This window comes from Atractosteus spatula, chromosome 2 (genome assembly GCF_055471065.1).
Source record: "Atractosteus spatula isolate fAtrSpa1 chromosome 2, fAtrSpa1.hap1, whole genome shotgun sequence".
NCBI classification, from domain to species: Eukaryota; Metazoa; Chordata; class Actinopteri; order Semionotiformes; family Lepisosteidae; genus Atractosteus; species Atractosteus spatula.
The window spans coordinates 62,232,368-62,249,415 of NC_142707.1; the positions used below are offsets into that span (position 1 = coordinate 62,232,368).

Sequence of the window (17,048 nt, forward strand, 5' to 3'; positions counted from 1 at the left end):
ATTAAATAAGAGGCATAAGATATTCAGAACAGGGAATAAACGTTCTGCCAAAAATTGCCGGGAAATTTGAATGGAATTAATAAGCTCATATTTATGATTAAAGTGTTTCGTATTCTAATACCTGTGTTATTAATCACAGAGGAATTAAATTTTCTCTAGACTTGCTTGCAACAGGTTATTCGTAGCACAATGGAGAGCTGAACATCTGTACCGTCCACTGATCTGTATAGTTCAGGAATACACTGCCTCTTCAGTTGTTGAAACCTGTGATATTAATGCCTTTTGGGGTATCCTGTCAATGTCTGTGAGAATGGGTTTCTGTTATTTCTGTTAGTATGTGCATGAAAATTACTTTGCTTTGTGGCGATCCATTTTCAAAATACACCTGTTTAGATACAATAACTTCTTAAGCACCCTGTACTTTGAATACTTGGACTTGAAATTAGGCAGGTTTTCAGGGTTTGTAGCAATTGCAGATAAAAGGTTTGTATTATATTTATATGGCTGGATGAGACATTTTTACTTGTGCTTTCTCTCTGCTATTACAGATTAATTCTTTATGAATGCTCAACTTTGTCTGATATTTTGTTAAAGATGGTCCTTACGTCTCAATCATAAAGCAGTACTACAGGACATGCAGTGTTTCAGTTGTATCCATTGCAGAACTTAAAATAAGACCCTTAAGTGTTAAATTGATCTGACAAAATTAACATTAAATAATTAATGTATGTAGCCAAATTAGCAATAGATATCATGAGTTTACTTTCCAGTACCTTCCTTTGTTTGTTGCTGAAGTGGATTGTCTCATACAAACTACATACTACATAACTACTGTGCATTTCTAAACCACATAAGTGAGTCTTTGTGACATTTTAGCATGGTTATTACACCATTTTCAGTAACAATCCACAAAATGAAAAAGATAAATTGTTAGTATCTTGTGACATACACTACTGCAGAAGCATTTCTATGATTTACTACCAGTTAAAATTTTAAATCATGTAATAATTGTAATAGATCATTCTTAAAACTTTAGGTGTAATATGGTATAGAATGTAATACATCATAATCAATACACTGTAAGCAAAACAGCATAATACACTTTCATTTTTAAATTAATTGAAACTGAAGTTATTTATGGTATTCTAGGTAATCTGATCATTTGTATCAATTTAATATACAGCAGTCTATAGTATGAGTTTAAAGTACAGGTGGAAATTTTGTGTTGACATGTTCTTCTTGGACATTTTTATAAAGATTATATAGTTCCTAGCTACAGCCTTTTAAAACTGTCAGAACACGGTTTCTTGAAAGCAATTTCTTAAACATCTTTCACTCACATACATTACTACACATGGATTTTTCCCGTCATGTTGGCTAAATCTCAATCATTCTAATGAAGAACAGCACACCTCCTAATTCACTTAATGCAATTAATACAGCACATTTAGCTTCCATCTAGAATGTTGCATTGATCTTTCTAGGCAAAATCCTTGCGCTTTACAGCACACACAAGTTGGGGCTTAGGTGACAAAGTTAGCCCCCCGACAGGAGAGAGATCGATATCTTTTTCTGCGACACCAGGAGGAGCATGGAAAGAGAAAGACTGAAACAGGGAAGTGAAGAATAAGAAAAGTTCCATCTTGGCAAGCGTTTCTCCAGCACAGACTCGACGTCCTGCCAAAGAAGAAAAGGCTGTAAGAAAACCATCCTATTCACCCTAAATCTGCATCGTGATTGAGCATCCTCTTCCCTGAACCCATTGTCTATCATAACAATCTTTAATAATATTGAACTTAAGTTTTTAAATTCCCTCTAAACTTTTGAAGACCTCAGATCAAATATCTCATTGCTTGAGGACTGAAAGAGGTTGGAGACTTCACACTATCCATAAGTATCACCCTAGGATGAGTAGGCCAGCCTTCTTCTGCAATGTTTCTTCTATGAGTTTCTTAACATCGCCAAAAATTGAACATAGAGATTGCAAATTACTTGATGACTCTTGCAATATGTCATCAAGACATCACATTAGTAAACTATTTTTCTGTGAAGGTTATACATTAATGGTTATTTATGCAATCTCTTACAACACTGCCTGGTTTATTTTTATGTTTATTTTTATTTTTTCATGTGATCTTACCGAAATACAAGCAAATATATTTTTGAGGAAGTCAATGAACATGATGAGGACATGTTCCAGAATTAGTAAAAAAATGGCAGTGGCCAAGCTGGATCTTTTCTTCTTGTGTCAAATGGAATGCACACCAGAATGTTGTTTCATGAGAAGGGGAAAATTGAGAAATTGAGCACAACAAAACACTCAGAAACAGCTGTTCTCCGGAAGGAAATGAATGCGAGACAAGTTCTTGAAAAGCTTGTAATGAATATAGCTTTGGCTAATTTGTTATTCTTTCTCAGTAATCTCTATTTTACCTGCTGAAAAGGGCATAAAGGCCTCTCTCTTTACAAAGTTCCCTTCTGAATCGAGAAAATGTGAAGGATAAAATTCATCCGGCTTTTCCCAGTATTTTTTATCACGGTGTACAGACCTCAGTAATGGAATAATGTAAGTTCCCTAAAAAAAGGAAAAACATACAATTATGTTTAATAGTTCTGAACAGATAAACAACTTGCAAACATATTAAACAGTCTGTAGCTCAACTTCATGTTTCACCCACTGCTTTATGTGAGTCTCTGAGGTGGCTCGAGAAACTGGTATTTTTGACAAGAGGTTGAGATAGACATTCCAAAAACAATGATTAGTTACCAAATGTAAATTCTCTGTATGAAAATAATCAGTAGAGGTCTTGTAAATAACTTTTCTGTAAGTTCACTTGTTACTGTTTCTTCAAGTTTAGTTAAGATGCATATTTGTGTAAAATTGTGTCCGTGGACATGTAGTGCAGTGGCTCAGAAACCTCTGCTGAGGAGAGGAAACGAACCCAAAAGGATGAAGACATGGAAACCGCAAAATGTAGTAGTTTTTGGAGCTCTTGACTTATAACTAGAAAGTTTATGGGTCAGACCAGTTGGTGAAGTGCTTGTATCGTACCATTATATACTTCAGATTTCAGATATTACTTTTAAATTGAATGGCTGGATTTAGAGCATATTGGAGATCGCTTACATGTGCAATACTTTGTGTGATGATTAAAGAATGTTATTTCTGATGATGCAGAGTTTAACTTGAGGGCTTGGTCTTGGTGTGAACCCTCTGGCACCACAGCTGAGTGTCCAGAGTTCTTAGCCTGTTGTAATTTTGTATTCTGGTAGTTCCTCTGCAGAGGCTCCCTTTTATGTGCAACCTGAAAAGAAAGAGTTAAGAAGACTTGACCTGTGTAGGAACAAGTAATAGGTTTATTCCATGCTGAAAAGAGAAAAAAGAAAACAACGTTTCGGCCATGGAGCCTTCTTCAGGTGTGAGAAGACTCCACGGCTGAAACGTTTTCTTTCTTCTCTTTTCAGCATGGAATAAACCTATTACTTGTTCCTTTGCAGCCTATGCATGCTGACGCAGCTACCCACCTGAACTACTTGCACCTGTGTAGTGTGTTTATGACTTTCGCAGGCCTAAAGTTCATATGTATGAGGCATGACTGCTATGGATCCTGAGGGAGAAGTCTACAGGAGTGAGACAATCCCAACATTTGGTACCACAGACCCTGTGGTATGTAGAGGAGTACCCTACAACTGTATAAGGGAAATATTAGAATCACGTTTTTGCTCCGAATATAGTAAAATCATCAATCATGCTGGATCAAGGGATCAAAAATGTCACAATTCCCACTCCTAACTGTTCTTGGCTTGGGAAGGCCTGAATCTTCTCGTTTTTCCCTCTTTGTGTGAATATGCTAATTACCATCTGTGCCCATGACTTTAATAATAGAGATGCATAGTACTGTACACCCAACCTCTGCACTCCAAAATTCTTTAAAAATTATCAGTTAATTCATCATCCTGCAATTGCTTTGCCATGATTTGTCCTGCGATAACTCATTGGTACAGCACAAATTTACCTTTGGAATTAAATATCCTCTGAAAGTTACATCCACGGTAGTTTCACGGGGAAGGTCCATTGGTAAAATATCTGCAAATCTCTGGGTTTCATGCATCACAGCATCGGAAAATGGCATCAGCTGGCGATGGTGAAACCTAGGAGTGGAAGTCCCAATAACTCTGTCTATCTCCTTGTGAACTTCCTCTAAATTAGAGAATGGACAGATTTAACGTCGGTTTTAGAAGAAATATAGAATAGTTCAATGACGCCAGCCTGCAGCACCTCTTAGAAAGTGCATCAAATTAACAAATGTGAACAGACATTCAAAATACAAACCGTGGTACAACCAATAAGTTCTAATAATCAAAATAAACCATCAAATGGTGCCATTTTTTTCTACTGTAAAAAAAAAAAATCACCTTACTCCTGGATCACCAAAGACTCATCTAGTTAATTTTAGTTTGTTTCTTAACTAGTACAAGTTAACCTGTTTCCTAAGGTTTTACTCACTGACCTTGAGGACTTGTACGGATAATCCAAAATTTCACAGTTGAAGAAATTTTATTAGAAAATTACATTACTACTTTTTACAGAAATGACAGAATACAATGGTCCATAGTGATCTACAGATGAGGAGCTAAATGATCTGATTTCTACACAAGCAACTAGACAACAAATGTCTTCCAAATGGAATTTTCAAAGTTGAGATATACACCTGTGTACTCTTCCTTGTTTGAATGTATATATGGAGTTTATAACAGGAGTTCAGGAGGAAGGCTACATCATAATCTTGCACCCTTTCATTTGCCTGCTGTGAGATCACAGGGAATGGCCATCACTTTACAGCACGAAACACACATGCCTACAGTGCCTGCTGTGCCCCTCACAGCCTGCTGGGGAGTGTTTTAGCCTCCCACCTTCTCTCCTCTAAGAGTGGTGCTGTCACATGGTCCACTGGAAGCAACAAGGACATGATGTGCACTTCATATCCTGTGCATACAGTGTTTGACCGCACATAGTCAAAGCTTTCACATTTAACAGATTTGTTCCCGTTGATTTTTTTTGTGTAAAACCTAATCCACTTCGGGAGACCCACTTTGGAGAAAGGTTTGATGTCATTGATTATCTCATTTTGAATTCCTTGCTTTAATTATTTTATACTTGGTCTTTTGTTCAGTTGTTTTAAGTAAAAACACTTCAAATCCTCACTTAAAAGGACCTCTTACTGTCAGAAATCAGTTATGCCAGTGATTTGGAACATTTTGAGTGCATTGTGTATTTCATCATGAACCCATTAGAAAATGCCACCTGGTTCTAATACAAGGCATCAGCTTAAACCTGGGTGGACACTGACGTGGGCAGCATGAAAAGGGATGACAGTCTGAAATTCATTGTAGAGACCCATGTTATGTCAGAAACAGGTGTGGATATGTTGGATTTCTTCTGAGAACAGAAGGACAGACAATCACCATTGGCAGGACTGGTAATCCTGCATGGATTACATTGGTCACCACATAAGAAGCGTGCATAGTATTGATACGCATCAATTGCAGTCACTAAAAACTCAAAACTCAAAGAAACTAACAGATATTTAGTAATTCGCCCACAGTTTTTTCTATGTGCTTTCGGTCCACTAGAGGATAGTGTGGGGATACTCCAGAGATGGAGAGCTTAATAATGTTCTGTATTTTGTCCAAAATTATTAGAGGAATAAACGTCAGCTGCCTGCAAGGTGATTCCTCCATAAAAATGTAGTCTACTCGGGTAACGGAATAGGTTGGTAAAATCATATGGTGAGACAATGGATTAGGCTTAAAAAGGTTCAGTCTTGTGAGGAGGCATATTATTACAAATATTAAATGACAAAACAACTGCTGTGTCAGGGGCACTGGCAATGCCTATTTGTAATATGTCTCTGGCCAGACAGGATTATCGTGATAGTTTAGGTACTAGTCAACACAGCAAACAGAAAGGCCAGTAGGTAATGGACAAAGTTTGGGCTGGGAAGGTTGCTCACTTCAGGATTGGTCCAGCCACAGCCCCAGTCCTGCATTTCCCCATATGAAACACAGGATTTCTATGTGTATGTCCTCCATGTCATGTTAACGGATTAGGATGATCCGACACGACATAGGTGTCCACGAACGCGTTACAAATCTAAAGATAAATAGTAGTTGAAACGGTGTGGTGCTTTGTTTCCTGATTTACCCGTCAGTTTGTGTAGTTAATATTTTATATCCATTGTGGCATTACGCGGGGGCGTGCCCAGTGTGGAGGCGGAGCCCTGGTAGAAGGGCGACGCCTTGTCTTTGCGGTCTCAGCTGTTTTGGCTTCAGGCTGATGAGCCCCAGCTGGGCGGATCCTATAAAGACACACTGGACATCCCCGGAAGGGGGGAGTTTTCACCGACAGTCCCGGAGGGGATTGCAACCGCGTAAGGTTCTCTTTTCATTTTTATTTCTGCCTGTCCCATCACGCACTTTCAGTAGGGCAGGCTTACACACGCATGTTTTGTTACGCACTCAGTTCTTGTTTTGTTTTTACCTTACGCGCTCTGCTCACCAGACTGGACCCCGCTAAACAGGGAAAGCCCAGCCTGGAGGTAACGAGGCACAGTGGTACACTTTCTTTTTGCTTTTTGTTTATTTTTCCACCTCTGTTCGTATTCTTGTTGGTCCCTGCTAACCTCACCCCGGTGCTTCTGGCCCCTCACCCCGGGCGTTGACTTCTTACCGGTGCTCGCCGGGGCGCCACCCGCACCACACTGTCACACCATTTATGTCAGTGTAGTTTGAATAGATCAGCGTCATTATCTTAATTGTTTGATTAGGCATGGTTTAATTAAAAAACTTTAATCCACCAGTAAAATACTACAAGAAAACCCAATATTTCATATATCACTTAAAAAAGAGGCTTCTGGTAAGCAATATGCTAGTTAAGTACTGTGTTTGTAATGGCACTAGTGACTAGTTGCCAATTTGAAGTTTTGATTTATTTCTTATTTCTGATTTAGGTCTTAGGTTGGACAGCTAGTCCATCAGTCTCTCAAAAGTGGAACTCTTTGCATTTGGAAATGGGACTGTCCTATACATTATAGGACAAAGAGAAGACCACAAAAATATCCAACGTTTTTATTACTTCTGATAAAGTAGTGTGTTCCAACCAGATAAAATGAGAGTCTGAAATGGCCACTATCCTACAGTATAAATTTTCTCAGTTATCCATATCTACTTACTGTAAATATCGCTGGGTCATTTGTGTTAATGTTAAACCTCTGAAAAAATGTTAGAACAGAAATCTAAATTAAATTTTACTATTGAAATAGAGGTGAGAACACACAACTTACTTTGAATGTCAGGGTACTTCACCATAAGTAAAATAGCCCAGCGCAGAGTGTTGGAAGTTGTTTCTGTCCCAGCAACAAACAAATTGGTAACGGTACATAACAGATTCCACTCATGAAAGTGTGAATGAGGATTTTTCTTTTCCTGAAAGATTACAATTTCAGTCACTAATAAAACACCAAGATAATATCCACTAAATACTGGCTAGCTAAAATATTTTTAAATTTATATTCATTCCCATTCATCCCTTGACCAGATAGCTGATGTTATTTAACACATTTACTTAACTTGACATTACATTTGATTGTATTTAGCTCAAAGAACCCCATGCATTCTTTGATTTCTATCCAATACATTTTCACTTTCATATATTCAATTTAGAAAGTGTGTTAAAAGTACATATATGAATCTTTATTACATTAAATGAGAAAATATTAAGCTTTTATGTTCTTATTTTTCTTAATATTAATGGTTAAATAATGTGACTTGTTGGGGATTTCCAATTTCTCAAATTTCAAATGTCCCTCATTCAATAAGTAAATCTATGGGCATCCTGGAATGTGTATTTACACAGCTTTTATTTTATCATCTCGCTTAAGGCATCACAATAGCCAAACAACTCTTGATTAAATCAGTGTCATCCCTCTTAGAGCAATCACATGGATGGCATGGCAGGATAAAAAGATAGTGGAGAAAAGAAAATTATACAGGAGAAAGAAGTAATTGTGAGAGAAAATCTCTTTTAACAGACTAAATATCCAGAATCATTTGAGATAATCTGTGCATTAAGGAGGTCAAGTCTTGGTTTTAAGTAAGGAACTGGCCTATTATAATTGAAGAAATACCGATTTCCTATTTGCAGTATCCATCAGGCTAAAAGTAGTATCTCATTTTTTAGCTATTAAGAAAAAGATTTATATTCATTTAGTATCTGGTTTAGAGAGTGATTTAGTTCTGAGGAGGAACTAATATTTTAGAAGACACGAGTTTCCTTTTATTGTATTTGGTCCTCAATTGCTGGTTAGAGTTTTGTGCTTTATTTGACTATGGAAATCATGGCGCTGGAACTCGCAGATCAATAACTATCAGTTCAAAATTGCTGTGAAAACTTGTGTTTATGTTTATTATTGTAAATAAACATTGTTCTTTTAACTTATCATACTGTACTAGGGAAAAAAAGAAAACATGTCAGGTTGCACTTGGTATTATCTGCCAATAAGGTTTTCTTTTGCCTGCATATAAAGCTAGTGTTAGGACATTTGATTTTGATACTGATATTAATTTTGATTGGATTAAATTGTAACACCTCAAGTTTCCAACAACAAATTTCAGGCATTTATCTTAAATTGCTGAACTACTTAATTTTTAGCATTTTTACTAGAAATGACAAAACATTTCTTACCAATTTGAATTGATTAAAGTAGTAAACAAGACATTTGCAAATAAAATTGTAGCTGCAACAACAAAAACTGACAATCATACTGATTACAGTCTAAAAATTATTTGGCTGAGGATTAGAGATATAAAACAGGACTTACCGTTTCTTGTTTATTCATAAATGAATTAATAAAATTTCTTGAGCTGTTTTCATCTAATACTTTCCTTTCTTCTATGAAGATCTTTCTGAAGAATGCTTTCAGATTATCTTGGTGTCTCAAAACATCATGATGAAAGCCGGGTAAGGAATGGATAATTGGGTATATCTTGTACAACTGAAAAATAGAATTATACTCTGCTGATGTAGCACAAAGTTGTAGTTTGTAATTTAATATAAAATTCTAAAAATTATTTTGAATATTTTTGTTCCTTACCTGAACCTGTGGGCTTCCTGTCAGCACAAAATTTCTATTATTCATTTCAAGAAGTTTCTTAAAATTCTCATCTCCATATTCAAGTCTGTGTCCCATGATTATGGAGATAATAATGTTAGATGTCGCTGCATTCAGGAAAAGTCATGTTTGAAATGGCTGTCCTGAAAATGCAAATTGATAACACTAACAAATGCTGAAATCTAATCAACATTAGAAGCTTAAAAAACAAGGTTTGTTCACCAGTATTTCCCATTCATTTCCTGATACTTTTGATCTGGTTCTCTGTGATTTTTATAGATAAAACAATCAAAGTTTTAACATGTAATTCTATTATTTTTTTCAAGAAATTAATTGGAATGGAAACAGAAGAATTAAAAAACATGACTAGTAATCTTGCTCCATACTCTCACAACACTGTTTAACACAGGTTTAAATGCATATTGTTACAGACCTCATCCTTAGCTAGGATAGTCTCAAATATCTATGCACATAAAAAGTAACAACATCAAGTGCAGACAGTTTTGTTGCAATTTGAATAATTTACAATTAAGGAAAAATACTTCCAAGCAACCTTCTTATGACATGCTGAAAAGACAAGAAACAACATTTTGGCTGTGTCCGCAGTGTTTCTTTTCTTCTCTTTTCAGCATGGAATAAACCTTTGCTTGTTCCTTTGCAGCCTACACATGCTGATGCAGCTACCCACTTGAATTACTTAAACACCCTCATGACTACCACTAAACTCAAGCACTGCTATCACTATACAAGCCCTTATTATGCCAGATACACCACTAATTAAACCAAATTACACCATTTGGTACTAATTGTACCAAAAGACCCTTTACAATTAACATTGTAAATAATTAACAAATTAACACGTAGTATGTTTTACAGAGTAACATCTTACCGAGTTAATGACTGAACTATTTACATTAGCTAGAGGCCTTTTGGCGGCCTCTAGTGGCAAGTCATTTGCTACTGCAGTTCCTTCAGCTACTTGCCTGCTACCCACTTCCAGGATACCTACAGTGCCAGCCCTATCTTTTTGGGGGCCCTCCAGATCACAATTTGCACATACAATTGAAGCGTAGTCCAGGACCCTTTGAAGATGGTATAATCCGGAAGTAAGTGGAGAAGGACAACAGGGAAAAGACGTAGAGGATCAGGACGGGTTAACAGACAGGGGGGTGATCCGGTGCTCGGGGGTCGTGGCAAAGGCAAACCGATTCACGATTGGTAAAGACAAGAATGGGAAATTGGCCAATGGGAAATTTGGCCAGGACGCCAGGGTAACACCAATACTCTTTTCGAGAAAGGCCCTGGGATTTGAATTCACCATAGGACCTTGGTTTTATGTCTCATTCGAAGGATGGCACCTTTTTACAGTATAATGTCCCCATCACTATACTGGGTCACTGGGACCCACGTACACCACACGGTGAGCACCCCCTGCTGGCCCCACTAACACCTCTTCCAGCAGCAACCTTAGTTTTTCCCAGGAGGTCTCCCATCCAGGTACTGACAAGGCTCACACCTGCTTAGCGTCAGTGAGTTGCCAGTTGTGAGTTGCAGGGTGATATAATTATTGGATTGAGGGGACCCCCTGGCTGACTTGGGGCCCAAGGGAGCCTCCTAGTTCGCCTAAGCCAAGGGCCCACCCTGGATAAGTAAATGTTTCTACATCTACACTCAAGTCTTTTTTATAAGTAGCCTTTTTAAGCTCATCATTTCCCATTTTGTGTTTAATGTAGGTATTTGCTGCTTTCATGTAATATTTTGCATTTGTCTGCACTGAAGGGCATTTTCCAGGTGTTGGCCAGTGTTGAGTATTATCTAAAACGTTTTCATTTCATTTGCTTTTTCTACAGTGGTTGCTAAGCCAAACTTTCTATTGTTTGCAAACTTGACTACCTGTCACGGTTACTAATTATAATGAATCTGGGTTGTTTAATATAAACTGGGAAAAGCTGTGGTATTCGTACAGATTCCACTGGTTCTCCACTAATTTCACCACTCCAATTTGAGTGTTCACTCCTCATCTGTACTATTTTCTATCCAAATGTATGCATTTTTCTGAATGTCTACCATCAGTCTTAGCTTTTTATGAGGAACCTTATTAAAAGGCTACTGAAGATCTACATACACTACACATATGCTTCCATTACTGTTATTTATTGTTAAGAGAACTCAAACCAACAGGTTAATCGAGATCTACATTTTCTAAATCCATGTTGACTATACCTGTGCAGAACGATTGCAACTCCCAGCTCCAATAGATCTTTTATATTGTAGGTGAGGATAGAAGAAAATGCAAATGACCTTGCTATCGCTAGGTTATTTTTATTAATGTTAATACCTCTCAATAAACTTCAGAACAGAAGTCAAAGTCTAAATCAAATTTTACTATTGAAACAGAGGACATCAATCTTTGAACTGTTGTCAGTTAGGGCCAGTCACGGTAACAAACACAGGATACACTGAGACACCAGTGGTCGGTAATGTTGTAACGTCAATGAAAGAGACCCTCTAAGCAACTCTGCTGAACTCATGAATTGGCTGAGAAGTATTGGCTGACCAGTTCAATATGATGCAGTTTTCAATAAAGCAAAAACCTGGTTTGGAAGGATTTTGGAGAGCTCAGAAAAGGTAGTAAAACACTGACTTCCACTGAGGTAGTCGAGAAGTAGAAGGGACACTTTGAGGAACTTCTCAGATCGGTGTTCATGTCCTCCTTAATGAAGGCAGTATCAGAAACTCTGGCGAGATTGGAACGATCACTGTTGGTGAGGATCCTGCTGCAGTTAATGGAGCTGCAGGTTAGCCTTTGTAATGGTAAAGCACGAGGGGAAGATACGATTCACCAGCAGCTGCTGAATGCATTACATGTGCGTGTGCCATACCATACAGTGATGCCTCACTAATGGCATGACTGCATGGTACGGCAATACTGCCGAACATGACAAAGACATGCTACAAACACTGCAATGACACAGAGGATTGCTGGATGCGACTTACAGATAACAGTTCACACCGCCAGATCTAAGGTCATGATTCTCTCCTAGAGAAAAGTGTAGGAGGAAGCAATGGCCCTCAGTGGAAAAGTCTTGCTTTAGGACCTTGTTCACAAGTGGCAACTGTAGTTCTTACAGTACTGTATGTCAGTAAGTAACAAATCGTTCAACTGCAACATGCCAGGGCAGGGATAGATACTGTAGATGGATATACCAATCAAACCCGACAATTTGGGTACCTTTTTAGCAAAATCCACAACAAATATTAAGACAAAGACTGGAGACTGCAAAGGAACAAGTAAAGGTTTATTCCATGCTGAAAAGAGAAGAAAAGAAACAAAACATTTCTTTTTTCGGTGAAGCAGGCTCCACACCCAAAGAAGGCTCCACAGCCAAAGCCTTGTGTTTCCTTTCTTCTCTTTTCAGCATGGAATAAACCTTTACCTGTTCCTTTGCAGCCTACACATGCTGACGCAGCTGCCTACTTGAACTGCTTTAAACTGGAGACTGACATGGAAGTAATACTAGGATGATTTTCGACAAGCTATCTAAAACATCTTTAAGTCCGTGCTGCCAGAAAACATAATACTGGATATACATTTAATACCACAATAAATTATACATGCAAATAAAGATTTGTGTTGTTAAGAGCTAAATACATATTTTTTATGTTTTAAAAATCAGTTAGAACATTAACCAACGGTAAATGTTGTTGAAGATAATGCTGTTGCAAACAACCTACAGTAGTCCAAATGGACTCCTCTCATTTAGAGCTTTTTGTACATTCAGAACATAGTCCTTACTTACCATTTTGGTCTCCAAATGTTTTCACTAGATAATCACATTCCTCAATGATTTTATCTTCGATGGTCTTTTTACCCATTCCGAGATCACGCAAGGTTGATAAAGTAAATCTGCGAACAGCTTTCCAAGACTCCCCATGACCAAAGATAATGCCTGTGGTTATTGAAGAAAAATGTAAAGCATCTTGAAGAGTTAAGAGTCTCGAGAGGGAATTTGTGAGTTTTCTCTCTTTTGCTTGCATGGCTATAATATGTTTGCTGCATCAACTAACTTCAAGTAGGTTTTTGGTGGTAGAAGAAATAACAAAAGTAAATAGTTGGAATGCCCATATTAGGGATATTGGGATTATTTACCCACTTAAAATATTTGACATTAGAAATGGCCATATTGGTACAACTGGATTTCCTGAGACTCAGAAGAATAGGAATTTTCCTGGATAAGAGCACTCTCCCTCCTTTAAATTCTCCTGAGAATGCATTGAAGGTTACTGAATTCACACTGGTTGTCCTGACTCCTACTTGACTGCAAAAAGCATGAATTATATAGTTATAGCTATAAGTATCTATCTGTAAGTTTTTGTATTTTTCTTAACACTTTTTTCTTTATTTTTATTTTGCCTTTTTTTTTGCTTTAAATAAATACAAAGTTTTTTATACTCGTTCTTCAGTTCATTACAATGATGCTGTAGTTTATGTGAATGCTGGTTTATAACTGACGTCTGCAAAACACTTACAAGGCCAGCCAGGAATACACAAATACAGTATAACAAGAATTCTTTAAAAAATGCCCCCTTTCTGCAAAAGATACTGGATCAAAGTTACTTTCTTCAACAATAATATGCATATACCATTTCCTCTGGTAATTTTCTCAAATATCGGTATTTTCGGGCGTTCAGCAAATTCATCAGCATGAGATAGAAGGGCATCCTTTATGGTCTCATATCCATACAGAACCACCATTTTCCTCAGGCCCATTTGAATGCTAAACACAGATCCATATGTCTCTGCCAACTAAGAAAAAAGAAAGACATTACTTAAATAGTGAAGGGAAACATCCAATATCCTTTTGAAGCCATATTTTTTGTTAAAATACATATTGTCCTCTTATCTACAGTATGTTCTATTAACAAGGTACAAGCTAAATTCAGTAAAGGAAATTAAATTTGCAAAAAGACAATCCAGAATCCCCAATATTTCTATAAAAATGTCTGTGGAACAGAGCTTTGTCTTATAAATCAATCATGCAAATCTGCATAATGACTTTAGTCTACACACTGTCTCTGTGGCATACCCTGTATCTACTGTGTCATCTCCAATTAAGGCATTTAGTGTCATTAATGATATTAATCATATCATTAGTTTAGTAAATAAGGCAGAAAATACAATTTTGTGCATGATGCAAGTACAAATTCTACTTTTTCTCCAGTGAAAAAAGCCTAAGAACCTAAGTATATTTTGGTTTAAAGGTAACACATTTTATTAGATAATACTGTTTTGTTTTAAGCATTTGTGAAAATAATTTAAAAATGTTACTTCATTGTCCTGTTAAAACTAGGAACATGAATTCCCTTATCTCCCCACCATAATCTTTTTCTGGGCAAAAAAGTCAAAGTGCACAGTGGATGCAAGCAATTTTTATCTCCATTGTTGACAGAAAAGATGGCCAGTGTTATTGTACCTCACCCCCGACCCGCCACATTATGTACCCTGTAAAGTGATTTTTTCATACCCTGCGGAATTAGGAACACCAAATATAATAAAAAGATATGCAAATGGGATAATGTATCTTGCTTTAAGAAATCTAAAAATGTTACTCTGTAATTTCAATAGTTTTCCACAGGGAAAAGTCTTATTGGTCAAACAGAATTTAAATCCAGAAAACACATTTCCATTTATTCACATCCCTTCAGTATTTTGTAAATCCTTCTATAACATGGATTAGACTAATAAGATTTCTCTTCTAGCATGCTATGAGATTTTGGACTTTTTCAGGGGGGATTGTTAAACATTCCTCAATTGCAGAATTACTCTAGATCCTTCACACCCTTTAGATGCTGTTCATCCAAAAAGATCAAATTTCATTTCACGTAACAAGAAATACCAATTGTCAATTGTGCAAATTACCACATGCTTGCAAACTGGTAGTTTTCAACACTTTGTCATCACCACTTACTCCTTCTTGTTAATGGATTATGTTATAAACACCATGAAAATCCTAAACTTCAAAAGCGTAGATAACTAACCCTAAAGTTACAGTATGATCACAAAGCTACATACTCTGTCCAAACAGAGAATGAGCACACACATGACATCTGATATTTAACCGTATTTGAACTTACCTCCATCAAGGTCATGTATGGTTTTTTGAGATCCAGAATATGAATGTTTCCTATGATTGGAAGAGCTCGGGGACCAGGTGGGAAATTATACATTTTTAGGGGTTTAGAAATGTAGAAAGTGAAAGTAAAGCAAAGCAGAACAAATAACAGAGATGTTATATCGAATGGCCAGATGTCTAAGTGTGGCATATTGTAGGAACAGAAAGAACTTTAAAGTAAATTGGAAGCAAGAAGAGCTTGTGTGTAACAGTAAGATGGAGTTTAAAAGTAGATAATGTTGCTTCAGTGTCCCAAGTAAGATGGCTGTCCACAGTATTGTTTTTGCTGAGTTTCCAATAATCTGCAAAGACACATACAGTAAGAGTTAGTGGATTATGATGAAGTCCGAACCAAAAAAAAACATTACAAATTTCATTCCACAGCGTATTTTAATTTTTCCTCAACTGCAAGCAACAAACAGCTCAACACAGACTTTCTGTTATTGTTTTTCTGTATCAATTTGAAAGCAATATTCGTAACTGCAACTTCAACTGCCATTTTCTGCTCAACCAGCAAGGTAATAATTTAAATATCCATTATATAATATTCACAAATACATTTGTAATTATTAATAAAATTAATTATTTGGTAGGGGAACAACTCATTTAATAATGCAATGAGCTCGCCAATATACTGTAACGCATACGGCCACCATTGCAGGTTGTGTTTTTTTTTTTTTACCATTGCAGGTTGTGAGAGCCGGCTTACCAGCGCAGTAACGTCACCGCCCTTCCTTGTGAATAGCAGGAACCGCAGCTGCCGGGCTGACGGGAGATTTCCCTTGAGCTCAACTGGCTGGGTCCCTGTTGAGTGACGCCGGAGGCCCGGGTTCGAGTCCCTGACGGCGAGGGCGCATACTTACATGAACCCCGGAGCGTTACAATATACACAGTGTATTTGCTAAAGACTATCAGGGATAGTCCCTAGGATATCAAGGATATTGAGATCTGAGACTGAAACTCAGAAATTCAACCCCTTGCTGGGATGAATCACAACTTCAATATACAATAGAGGTAATCATATTTTCACATTAGCGGCTTTTTAGACATCGCCTCATTCTGATTATATGAAGGAAATACATATTTTATTGTGAGCCTCGTCTGCTTTTTATTGCAAATGGTATTCTGAATTTTAGTCTATGCAGCGCAAAAGTAGTAAAGTAGAGAAAAATTATCATATAACGCACAATTAAAATTCGCTATGGATTTAATTACATTTTGTACAACGGTTTAGAGAATGTTTAATTTTTATTTTAAAAGTGATTTATATTATGTATTTACGGTATTCCAAAGCAATATGAACACAAAATCATTTTACGTTCTATGCCTCCGAAACATTCACAACAAAGCTCAATACTTACATAACATTTACAAATGGCTTGAGCTGGCTGCCTCTTGATAACGATTTAACAAAAAAAAAATCTTACAAAACAAAATCTTCGAAACACCCTTTTTTAATAATATACACTTGTTATCTTTTGTCTGAATAATTTTGGCTGAGCTGGAAACCAACAGCAGCACTGAGAGAAATGGTAACTTTCCGCAGTGCCAAGTCTCCAATGAAAAAAAATAAGTATTTGCTGAGACAAACGACTTATATCGCCTCATGCAAACCCCAACCGTTCAAAGGGGAACGGTTGGGGTTTGCAGAAATTTAGTGTAATGAGCGGGTAATGCACTTTCAGCAGAGTACGTCACAACACTT

The 17,048-nt window shown here is 37.0% G+C and overlaps 1 pseudogene; it reads right to left on the reverse strand.

Annotated features, from left to right (window-relative positions):
* Window positions 1-1,480: 1,480 nt before the first annotated feature.
* LOC148840028 (cytochrome P450 2K1-like) lies at window positions 1,481-15,398 on the reverse strand (annotated as a pseudogene).
* Window positions 15,399-17,048: the final 1,650 nt, after the last annotated feature.